The sequence below is a fragment of the Callorhinus ursinus genome, unplaced genomic scaffold (genome assembly GCF_003265705.2).
Source record: "Callorhinus ursinus isolate GAN/ISIS: 27379988/994484 unplaced genomic scaffold, GSC_fseal_2.0 scaffold16, whole genome shotgun sequence".
Classification (NCBI taxonomy): domain Eukaryota; kingdom Metazoa; phylum Chordata; class Mammalia; order Carnivora; family Otariidae; genus Callorhinus; species Callorhinus ursinus.
The window spans coordinates 15,988,527-16,001,796 of NW_027397078.1; the positions used below are offsets into that span (position 1 = coordinate 15,988,527).

Consider the following 13,270-nt stretch of genomic DNA (forward strand, 5'->3'; position numbering starts at 1 on the left):
AGGTTGTTCTAAACATAGTTACTCTTACCTAACCTATAACACAGTTTCTTAAAGCCTTATCTCTGTTTCCCTCTATCTTTGTGTGAATTGTGTTTTTTTATCTCAGTAAAATGTCATTTCCTCAGGTTACTGCTTTAAACTTCCAGTCTTTAACAATGGTATCTTCTTCTCTACCATTAAATGACAAAAAGAAAATTCTTGAACTGCTACAACCGAGCACTTAACCTATATTAGTCACCCATGTTAATTGCTTATGATTCAATGAAATTACAGGGATTACAGATATAAAAAGGCTTTTGGCACCTGTTATTATACTATATCATCACATATATGATCAGATGCATTGTACACATATATACTTGTGACCAGTTAAAGGACTGTATAGATAGACCACTGCTATGACCATTTGAAAGGTTTCTGTAGTTCTCATAAAATAGTGTTGTAGCTAATTATAGATGGGTAAAAAATCTAATACTCAGCATTCCTCAGAAATTTTCAAAAAAGGGAAAAGAAGTCTAGGGGGCAGAAAAGTTGGGAGGGTGACTGGTTAAAAAAAAATCAAGGCCGACATTTTTCTAAGTCATAGACTATTTCTAGTTAACATGATAACTGAGAAACATCCACTTTGGTATTACCAGACCTAATACAACTAGCTTTAGAATGTAATCATTCTGGGGTGATGTCTGTGGGGCTAAGCCACCTTGAAAAACGGTCTATAGTACTCATAGATCATGACTGGGTTAGAGCTTACTTAGGATAAATTAAGAGTTGTGGCCCTAAGCTTTTCTATATTTATTATCCTACTTGCTTTCATTTTTGCCTTATTTTCTATCTTTATTTCATTGGCTCAGAGATATCTACTAAGATAGCTGTGTGTGTATTGGCTTCTCCTAAATCATACGGACTCCATCTGCATTTGTCCATAATTGCCTCACTATTAATTAGCGTTGACAACTACCTCCTAGCTTTCTCTTTTCCCCGCAACCCACTTTTCCCCTTTGATACCCTCATTTCCCTCTACATACCTCCTTACTGTAACCTGACTTTTAGATAATCTAGACTAGTGTCTAAAAGGGCAGGGTTAGAAGGAATTTTGGGGGGAGAACACCCTGGCTTGAACATTTCTTTCTTCTCATCCCGTGACTTTTTTCTGTCTTAGTGGAATCCATGTTTGAATTCTATGCCTTATTTGACCGTTGGTTTCAAATTGCTCTGGAATGCTGGGCTCTCATCTGACTTTGACATTTTGGTGATTCTTTCTTAGGTTCTTTGCAAATGATATGATCTAATCTTAACCTAGTTAGATTTTTAAAAGGAAGGGGAAGAGAAAGAGAAGTTGGCAGAGAAGGAGGAGAAGAGAAATAATAAAGGATAAAAAGAGAGATAAACAAATACATTAGAGGAGTCACTTTAACAGCAACACAAGTATTCTCTGCATGTAATAAGAATTCCGTGTGTGCTTCAGAAACCACGAACTATTACTATGTCTGATACTGGTCCCAGAGGAATTCCGTTACAATAGGAAGAATTTTAGGAAAGAAAAACAAGTATATGGACTCCACACAAGGGACAAAACTGAAACAAAAACAAAACAAATACAAAACTGGCAGGGATCTGAGAAGGATCCTCGAGGGCTTTTGTTGGAGCTAGGTCTGGTCATTCATAGCTTATTCCCTTCGACTTGTTAGTCTTGAATATTTATCCCACTCCGTTTTCTGCCATCACAGTGCCTTAATCTGTTTTGCTACATTGTGCTGAGGCACCATCCAGAGCCCCCACATGGATACCCAGTGGTCTTTAGTCAAGAGATGAAGATGGGGCAAACTAGAAAGGGGAGTCCTTGATTTAGTACAGTAAGAGAGGGATGTGTTCTTATCATCTGGAGTTAAAACTCTGAAAATATTCCTCATAGAATATTTTTACGTGTATTGACTTAATTCTATGAACTTTATTATAAGTTAGATTTTCTCTAACTTTCTTTTAAAGATTTTATTGGTTTATTTGACAGAGAGAGAGAGAGAGAGTGAACACAAGCAGGAGAAGTGGCAGACAGAGGGAGAGGGAGAAGCAGGCTCCCTGCTGAGCAGGGAGCCTGATGCAGGGCTGGGATCATGACCTGAGCTGAAGGCAGATGCTTAACTGACTAAGCCACCCAGGCATCCCATTTTTCTCTGACTTTTAAAAAAGACTTTTAGAAGCCTTTCTGTTAAAAGGTTTGAAGAAAAACAAAGTTAGGTCAGAACATATGCTTAGGGATTCTAAAAGATAGCATGGCTTATGACGGATAGTATTCTGAAAAGTACAATCTGTTGTAAATTAATTTGATTCTCTCTCAGAGGTTCAACTTGTCCCTCAGCAGTGTCACCACAGGTCATAAACTTGTCCTTAACTTTAACGGTTTCTAGGATGTCAATGCACAGAGAGTCTGATTTGTAAGCAATGATGCCAGTTAACTGATTTTATTGAGAAATACCTTGGCTAAATAACTGAGATTAGTAATTTATATAGAGTATTCAGTCCTGGAGGACAATATCCTGTCTCTTTTTGAGAATCTGTATTCTGTTTTTCATTTTTTCAGTGAATACTTGCTATGTTCTTATTATGTCCCAGGGATTGTGCTGGGTAACAGAGGTAAAACAGTGAACAAAAAGAGAATTTGTCATTACTTTCCTGGGTCAGCAGTGAGTAATCTGTGAGCCTGTTGCCTTCCTTGGAAACTAGAAACAATGGTAGCCATTTCTCAGGCTCCCTCTTTGAAATCAAATGCTAATTCCTTTCATCCGTGGTCACCATGGTAGGCATGGTAGGCATGGTGACTGCTCTCTTGGTTCTTGCAGTCTAGCAGAGGAAATAGATCTTAATCAAATATTAATGAAAATGAGCAAATATTTAAGAATGGACAGAACTTATTTCTACGAAGGAAAGAAACAAGGTTTTGTGACAATACACTAATAAGACATCAACTGTAATTTGAGGGCAAAGGATGATTCCCTAGGAAAGTGTTTAAGCTAGGGTCTAAAGGATATGTTGAAGGGAACTGTATAAAGGGCATGTAAAGGAGATGGGTGGGGGTGGGTAGTTTCCAGGAAGGGGAAATAGTAGATCAAGTGAGCAAGGCATCCTTAGGGAACTGAAAAGGGCAAATTTGGCTACAGCTTTGAGGTTCAGAAGAGTGGTGTTAGAGGAGACTTGGCAGATAGAAGGGGCTCACCCAAATTACCAATTCTAATTCTTACCGCACAAGAATTAGAAGTGGTGTGTGATGCTCAACTCTACCAAAATTCAATCAACAAAAGTGTACTGAGCAGCAGCTCTCTGCCTGGATGACAGCTGGGACTACAACGGCAAGGAGAAGCAGGGGCAACAGTCATGGCACCTGCCCTTCTGGACCTGCACCTATCAAGTGCAATGAAAAGTACAATTATGGCCATGATGAAGTCAGTGGGACAAAAATAGACATTGCTGGATGACCTATCTTGCTCTAGAAGGCCAGGAAAGTGGAGGTTAATTAGGCAATAGTAAAGGGTAGGGAGGTGTTCTGTACAGAAGCACAGCATTTATTCTTTCAACAGATATGTCTTGCATGCCTTCTTGGTGCCAGCCAAGTCTAAGCTTTGAGGTTAAGCAAAGGCAAAGCATACATGATTTCTCTATGAAGCTTACATTCTAAGCACACATCATAATAAGTAAGCAAGTTTTATACTTTGAGAAAGGTGATAAGAACTATAAAGAAAAGACTGGGGAGGGGAGCGCTTTTACCTGGAGTGGTCAGGGGATGCTTCCTTGAGAAGGTGGCATTTAAGTAGAAACTCAAAGTAAGGGAGGTGTTTGGAAGGTGTGCGGGTCCTATGGGGCCTTTTGTATTTGAAAAACTGAAGAACAACTATAAATGAAACATAAAGAACACCTATGGTTCTAGGGAGATAGTTGTTTCTAATAAAAAAGAACCAGAAACAGGCATCTAGTTTTAGAGGTTGTTCTAATGAAAACACCTTCCGGAGAAAAGGCAGAGCTATTGAAGTTCCATTTGTAGATTTGTTCTTTTACACACTTGAACACTTGAGAGCCCAACTAGATGTATTAAAGTTGTCTAAGGCCTGGACCCAGGAGATTTCTGGCATATAAAAGGCATTTGGACTACTTTGCTAAATGACCTTAATCTTTTTTATTTTTATTTTTTACTAATAACAACCTAATTACCGTTTATTTTTTTCTTTTCTTTTCTTATGTTATGTTAGTCCCCACACAATACATCATTAGTTTTTTTTCCTTTAAATTTTTTATTGTTATGTTAATCACCATACATTACATCATTAGTTTTTGATGTGGCGATCCACGATTCATTGTTTGCATGTAACACCCAGTGCTCCATGCAGTACGTGCCCTCCTTAATACCCATCACCAGGCTAACCCATCCCCGCACCCCCTCCCCTCTAGAACCCTCAGTTTATTTCTCAGAGTCCATAGTCTCTCATGGTTCATCTCCCCTTCTGATTCCCCCCCCCCATTTTTCCCTTCCTTCCCCTAATGTCCTCCATGCTGTTCCTTATGTTCCACAAATAAGTGAAACCATATGATAATTGACTTTCTCTGCTTCACTTGTTTCACTTAGCATAATCTCCTCCAGTCCCATCCATGTTGATGCAAAAGTTGGGTATTCATCCTTTCTGATGGCTGAGTAATATTCCACTGTATTTATGGACCACATCTTCTTTATCCATTCATCTGTCGAAGGGCATCTCGGCTCTTTCCACCGTTTGGCTATTGTGGACATTGCTGCTATGAACATTGGGGTGCATATGGCCCTTCTTTTCACTACATCTGTGCCTTTGCTGTAAATACCCGGTAGTGCAATTGCAGGGAAATGACCTTAATATTAAACTTAGTGTCTACTATTGTGGAGAAATAAAGGTATTATCAAAAGAATGTATATAGACAAGCATCCTCTTCTGAAGAAGAATAACCTGGAAAAAACAATTTTAGAACAGAATATTAAATATATGCATGTTCAGTTTCTCACTCATCTGATGAAGTTAATAAACTTGTTTATTGAATAAAATGATGATTTTTGAAGATAAGAAAGGTCTCTAAGAACTAACATAAATTCACTAAAATCGAGACATGAAAGCTAACTTTATATCAGATGACATTAAAATAGCTCATACAAATATTATGTGGCATTATTAAGACAGATTCTTTGGTGGATTTATTAAGTTCAATGATCTGATGGAGTGGCATGCATACAAAGTATTTTGATTTACCTAAAATATTTTGCAAAGCCTTCCATGGCATGTCTATGGGTAAGGTGAGCCTTCTTATCCCTCTATGGGCTGGTGGAGAACGTTTGTGTTTCAATATATTCTTTCCTGGTACCTGATTTATGTGCCAGAGAATTGGACTGAAAATGTTTGGATTCCTTTATTCACCCTACAGTGTCAGAAAATATGGGGGAAAGAAGCCATTTGAGAATTTAGCTGGGACACTGTGTACATTTTGCCTGAATAGGAGGGGTTAATGGATGATTCCCTCCCCCATATGACTTTAGATTTATAAGATTGTCATGTAAAGTTAGAATGTCACATTCAAATGTCATATACTTGTCTTTCATGTTTTAACTCAGGAAGGGTATGTTTATTTGAAATTTTGCTGCTTTTAAAAAGTAATATCTTTAAATCAATTAAGTTTTTGATGAGGAAGGTCTGATTTCCTCTCCATACATGTAAATGTAAATACATGTATATAGCTGTCCACAAATGTGTATATATGTATATATATTTACATTTACATTTTCTTTAATGAATGGATATATATGTGTATATGATTAATAGTAAATGAAAGCAAATGATATCGATTCTTAGCAAATTAAGGCAATCCTGGACGTGATGTAGTGTCTAGATTATAAGGACTAATAATTAGATTCTCTGTTGGTTTCAATACACTTTGTATTTTAGCATTTTAGCCAGATTTTAACAGGATGGTGGCATGTAAAGAATGTTTACAGAAGCAGGGATTCTTTAATTTCAAGAAAAACCTATGCAGAGATAAGGGACATATATTGTCTTGTAGAAAGAGGAAGGCTTTTCTCTCTGTTTCTTCAGAAGATTGTATCAAAAATAAGCTGAAGCTGATAAGCCTGGATAGCTTCTGCCCAGATTTCTTTCCTGAGCCCAATTTCTTCTATCCCATTTTCTTCTGGATATATCGAACTTGAAGTCCAAAGGTGAAACTTAACTCCTTGTGCCCTACTTCCTTCTAAACTCGCTTCCTTTGCTGACTTCTCCATTTGTGTTACTACACAGCCGTTCACCGTGACACCTGTCCTGGAAACCTGGAATCATTCCCGACTCCTCCCTTTCCTTTCCCTGTGAGCCCTCTGCATGTCATCAGGCACAGAATTTGTTCATTGTCTCTCATATTCATTGTTTCATTTTTGTTCCTGTCCCTATTTACCCTAGGTAAAGTCCTTGCCTGAACTTTTACCTCTCTTTAATCCAATTTCTGCATTAAAGTCGGTGTGAGCTCTCAAAAGCCGTTTATTACAGTTTCTCCTCTGCTTAAAATCCTTATTTGCTTTCCATTCTCTACAGAGTCTGACCACTTAGGCCTGCAAAGATTTTTATTGCCTGACCCCTACCTGTCTCTCAATACATGTCTTCTCTTAGCTCCCACATATCCCCTAACCTATATTCTATTTCAATAAGCCATTTCTGATACTATGTCACTGTCTTTGTATATGCTATTCCTGTTACTCAGAATAGTCATGTTTGTCATCTGCTTTGAAAACTACTTTATGTAGAAAACTCAGTTCAATTTTTTTTTCTCCATAAGGCTGTTATATCTACATGACCACTCCCTTTTTGAGCCACTTCATATCATAATTATGTCTCTGTTGTTTGGAACGAAAATAGTCTGCTAAAAGGTAGCTGTTCAGAAAGGCTCTAATGTCCTCTTCTCTAATCATGGCTTGAAAATGGGGAATGCAATTAAAAGTACTTATAGTATATAACTTTGGGATAATTTGGGGAGGGAAAAAGTCTAGGGAATGTTAAAGCCTATAGAACTGAGAAAGAGATTATTTATGAAGAAGAATATGGATGAAAATATTTTTGATGTTTCTCTCTAGTTCCTAATTCTATACTTGGTGAATAAAAAGCGTATTTAAAAAATTTTTAAATCTAATGGAAGTAATTTCACTAAGCCAAGTGTCAACAATTGTTGCCAATGAAGCGATAATTATAATTATTAACACTTTTGTGTGCTCATCATTTTCCAAAAATTTTATGTACTTTGTATGTAATACTCTCCCTATTATTTCATTTCACAAATGAAAAAGTCAATGCATAATGGAGTTAAATCCAAGTTCATGCAGCTTCCAAGTGGCAGAGCTGGGACTGGTATCCAGATCTGTGTGATTTCTCCTAATCTCTCAATTTCACAGAAGAAAATTACTATGTGACTTTGAGAAAATTAGTACAGGGGAAATATATGCATGTATAATAGAATAATAATATTTTTATGAATATAAGCGTATATATATGAATATATTGAAATGATGACATTCTTTATGAATATAATTCTAATATGGTCTAAAGAGAATTCTGGCCTTTATGGGCTCTAAAAAAACCCCTAAACTTCATATTATGGCACACTTAAAAACTTTTTTTTTATCAGAGCACCCAGAAAAGTACACAAATCATAATTTTAGGTCAAGACATCACAAAGGTGTAACATACCTGTAGTTCCACATCAAATAAAAAGATAATATGTTGCCAACAATTGAGACAGTCCTCTCAAACCCTATCATAGTCATAAACTTTTCACACTTCCTCAAAGTTAACCTTTACCCTGATTTATAATGCCTCAGAATAGTTTTATTTTTAACCTAATGTAAATGCAATTGCATAATATATAGTTTTGTAACTGCCTTTTTTCACTCAATGATGTGTTTGTGAGTTGCATCCATGATGCATATCACGTTTGTTCATTAATTTTCATGGCTGGATAGTATTCCTTCTTGTGAATATACAATTTAATTATATATTCTACTGTTCAGAAAATCTGGGCTGGTTCCAGTTTGGGATCATTATGAATAACACTGCTGTGAACATAATTGTACATGTATTTTCATGAATATATGTATGCTTTTGTATTGAGTATATACCTAAGATTGCAGTTGCTGGATTACTGGGTATATGCATATTTAGCTTTATGGGCATTACAAAAGAGTTTTCCAAAGTTGATGCATAAATTCATACTCACATCAGTAGTGGATAAAGGTACAAATTGTTTCACATCCTCATCAGTACTTGATATTGTCAGATTGTTAATGTGAGCCTTGATGGTGGTTTTATAATGGCATTTCTTGTGAACGTTTGCATGTAGTGATGACTTAAGAGATTAAAAACACAATGACAGTTGTTTCATTAGCTATTTGAAATATCTAATTTTTTTGAAATGCCTGTTTGTTGGATTATTTGTATTTCTCTTAGTGACTTGTAGTTATATTACATATGTATTCAGGATTTTAATCCTTTGTTGTTATCTAGGTTACAATTTCTTTCTTTTTTTTTTTTTGCTTTTATTAAGTGCCTCGCCCTTTTACTCTTTAATAATATCTTTTTTAATAAACAGAAGTTTTAAGTTCAATATACTCTACTTAAGTATTTTCTGTTATGGTTAGTGTATTTTTGTTCTGAGTTTAAACATAAAATTTTCTACTCTGTGACCCAAAATATATTCTCCTGGATTGTCATATAGGGACTTAATTGCTTTACCTTTCATATTACAATCCATCTAGTATTTCTGGTGTGAGGAAGGAATGAATGTCCATTTTTTTTTTCCCAATTAGAGCAAACGAAAATAACATGATTTATTGCAAAGACCATTCTTAATGTTCTGCATTGTCACTTTTAATAAAATGTTTATACATATATGGGCCACTTTATGGACTCCAATCAAGTTTCATTTGTACATTTCCCTGTAGTTATGCCAATACCATATTGGTTTAATTACTATGGCTTTATGATAAATTTTGACATCTGGTAGTATTGTACAAGAAAAATTGAACCAGTTGGTAAAATGGGCAAGGAGGAATTTATTCAAGACCATTTCATTTAGGGATCAAGACTATTGTAATAGGGAAGAGTTTGAACTCAGTTCCCCTGAACAAAATGCAGACGAGTTTGTAAGTGCTGGAACGAGCTGGCATAAAAGTATTGGAGGACCTTTGTGAGGTTGGATAGACAATGTGATTATGCCATCTCTGTTTGCTAATTGTCCCCTATCAGAGTTAGGCTCCTACCCTCTCAGAGTTTGGGGCACAGGGGCACTATCTTTCTTGATAATTTCATTTCAAAGGGATGGCTTTCAGGTCCTTGAGAAAGACATTCTTGGGTTGTAGAAGATTTACATCTCAAAGGAACAGAGAAATATTTACAATTGCAAGTTCCCTAAAGTAAGTGCTCTAAGAAGAAGAAGGGGCCTATAGCCAAAGTTCAGTCAAGCTGAAGGAAACTATATCTTAGTTAATGTAAACCCGTCACATTTGTTTTCTCCTTTTAAAAGATTAACTTGGCTATTTTTGTTTATTCACATTTCCATGTAGATTTTAGAATCAGCTTGTCTGCCCCTCCATCCTGCTATGATCTTAATTGGGGTTTATTGACGATATGGATTAATTTGTGGTGAACTAATATCTTTATTATGTAAAGTTTTTCAGTTCATGAATATGGAATAGCCTTTGATTTATTGAGGCCTTTATTTTCTCCCAACAATGTTTTATGGTTTCCAGGATAGTGGGTCTTAGACGTTTTATGAGATTTATTCCTTTATTTGATATTTTTCGTTATTTGTGCTGTTGCTGTAAATGGTATCTTTTCAAAATTTCATTTTCTGTTTGTCTTTGCTTATAGGGAGAAATACTCCTTGATTTTTGTTCCTTGGCTTTGTATCCAGAGATCATGCTAAATTTACTTATAATTTGAATAGTTTTTTTCTCTTTAAATTTTTGTTATGTTAATCGCCATACATTACATCATTAGTTTTTGATGTAGTGTTCCCTGATTCATTGTTTGTGCATAACACCCAGTGCTCCACGCAGAACTTGCCCTCTTTAATACCCATCACCAGGCTAACCCATCCCGCCACCCCCCTCCCCTCTGTCGCGTTACTCAGATGTACGTATACAGGTTGTTTGTAATTACTGTTTTGCTTCTCCCTTTCTAATCATTGTTCATTTAATCAGTCTTTCTTGCCTTATTGTGCTGTATACTCTAGTACAATGAGAGTATTGTTGATCTGTTTCTCATTTTAGGTCTCATAGGTGAGGCTTCTAGTAAATCACCATAAAGTATGATATCTCTTATAGGTTTGTTGTAGATGATTTTTATTCCTAATGTTCTAAAAGGCTTCATCATTACTGGGTGCTGAATTTTAGCAAACATTTTTTTCAGGATCACTTGAAATGATCATATTAGTTTCTTCTTTATTCTCTTAATATATAAAATCACACTGCTTCATTTTCTAGAGTTAAAATAGCCTTGCGTTCCTGACGTAAGCCAAACGTGATGATGATATGTATAATCTTTTTTATTTGTTGCTAGATCTCTGCTAATATTTGCTAACCTTTGATTTAGAATTTTCCCATTGGGTCCATGAAAGAGATTGGCCTGTTGTTTTCCTTGTAATAGGTCGTTGCTAGGTTTAAGTGCTTGATTGTGCAGGCTTCGGAACTTGCCATTTGTGCCTAGAATTTTCTTTATTCAAGAAGTTTTAAATGAAAAATTAAATATATTTAAATAAGACTTTCCATTTTTCATTTCCACCTTCCCGTTTCTTCTCCATTTTCCAGATTTTCCATTTTTGTGTGTGTGTGTCAGTTTGAGTAGTTTGTGTTTTTCTAGGAATTTGTGTTTTGCCTCTAAAATTACAGGTATATTCGGGGACGCCTGGGTGGTTCAGTCGGTTAAGCATCTGCCTTTGGCTCAGGTCATAATCCAGGGTCCTGGGATCGAGCCCCGAGTTGGGCTCTCTGCTCAGTGGGGAGCCTGCTTCTCCCTCTGCCCTTCCCTCTCCCCCTGGTCCTGTGCTCTCTCTCTCTCACTCACTCTCTCAAATAAATAAAATCTTTTAAAAAAATAAAGTTACAAGTATATTCAAATAAAGTTCTGTTTAGTCCACGTGGTATTTAATAGTGTTTTTATTAGTTATCAATGTTTGAAGTCTAGGAAATGTGATACAAAACTATAAATGTCTAGCCTCTGTGGAAAAAGCCACTGATCTGGTGATCCTTTGCCTGTTCTCCTGACTATTAACTTCAGTAAGAATTAAATAGCTCCGCCACCTTTAGCATGAGCTTTCCATTTAGCTACAATCCCCATTATTCCCCATTCTCTTATACCTAGATTATTTTGTACATTTTATTATGCATACACACTAGAATTTGTGATTTCTTATAGATGGAATAATTCAGTGCGTAGAGTTAGAATGAGGCATAGAGGTATATCTGCTTTCTACTTACTTGATTACAAATAAGACATATAATGGATTATGTTCCTGGTTTAGAATTTAAAAGTCAAAGATTTTCAACTCTTGTATAAAATATAAGCCGTAACAGACTGTAGGTAAAATATGAAAAACTAGTCGTTTTAGTGTCATGTTGAAATGTTTTTCTCTATCCTGTATTATATCCAGACTTATCATATGTGGAAACAAAAGCTAATTTTCCACCAACTAAGCTCTAAATATTTACCAAGCACAAGTATCTCAATAATTTATCACCATTTTCAGAGCATTTTCACATTTGTTGACCTGGCTAGGAGACTACCAGGCCAGATACTAGTATCTCTCTTTCACTAGTGGGAAATCTAAACCATAACAAGATTAAGTGTTTGTGGAGAGATATTACTGAGTTGGTCAACAGTAGAACTGGGACAAGAATCCAGGCAATCTGTACTTCAGGCCTGGAGATGTGTACCAGGTGAGCAGATTCAGAGATGCTGCTATACGATTAATGCCCATTATCAGTAGTAAAGATCTAGAACTTGAGGTGGAGAAGACAGGACTTCACATAGGATTCTCACCTCCTGTGGCTCTTCAGATTTACCATAAATCGTTCTCTTGTTGCCCTAAATGACTGGTAGGCAGGTATTTAATGAAGAAGAAAGAAAAAGAGGTTCTAAGACAATACTTAGGAGAAAATCCCTGTATCAGTAATTACAGAGGTGTTATTGAGCTTTGAGACATTTTTATACTATGTGAAATTCATATATTGCATTAAGCACAATGGTAAGGAGCCCCCCCTCAAGAAGTCCAGAGACTGTAAGGCATAAAACAGTCAGGAACAGTAAAACCTTAAACTACCAAAGAGTGCCCAGGAATGCAGTGGACACTGGAAGGGACACTCTCATGCTGGAATGCTCCTTACGACTCCCACTCTTTATTTCCTGGTATCCCAATTGAATAGACTGTTGGGAGCTGGAGAGTACAGAGTTTATTAAGCTGCCACAGAACATTAAATAATAGCCTGCAAATAATAATGGCATCAACAACTCGGCCTTTCTGGATTTATTCATTAGCACTTTATAAACTCATAAATAATATATGGATCTGACTGTCGTGGCACAAGGGAACATGCTTCTTCAAGTTAAAAATCTTGCTATGTTTTTAGCATAATCACCAAGACAAAATTTCATTAACGAATCAGACAGTCGTATTTACCTTTGAAAACTAAGACTTTGTGAAAGAGTACATGTTCTTGATCTGGGAGTGTAAGTATTTTATGTTTTATAAAAATACTTTAAACAAATACGTAAAATGTCAAAAATGTTCTTAGATGAAATTATAACATTAGGCTTCAAATCCTTGTTAAGTAGGTTAGATAAAATGTGTGATTAAATCTAGTCAAACTTCTGCCAAAATTAAATATGAAAATACTCCAAAAGGATTCAGCATCTGTACATCTCACTAGGTTCTGTAGCATGCATTACAAGGCATATTGAATGTTGCATGTTCTGCTGAGTAAATGACATCATGAAAGAGCACAGGCTTGAAGCCAGATGGATCTGAGGTCAGATCCCAGAAACTCAATCCTGTGGCCTCTGTGGCCTCTGTGGCCTTAGACAAGTCACTTAACTCATCCCCGTGTCTGGGTCACCTGTAAACTGCACCTTTAGAAGTGGCAAGTGTACTTTCACAGGTTCCTTGAGTTTGGTCAGGAAGTACTACATGATCATTTAAACAGGAGTAAGAATGAGAATTTCAGAGAAAGCTA

At 36.3% G+C, this 13,270-nt stretch overlaps 1 protein-coding gene across 2 annotated transcripts in view; it reads left to right on the forward strand.

Moving 5' to 3' along the window:
* DMD (dystrophin) overlaps nucleotides 1-13,270 on the forward strand; it is a 2,222,747-nt gene that overhangs the window by 734,196 nt on the left and 1,475,281 nt on the right. The gene's annotated exons all lie outside the window — the stretch shown is intronic.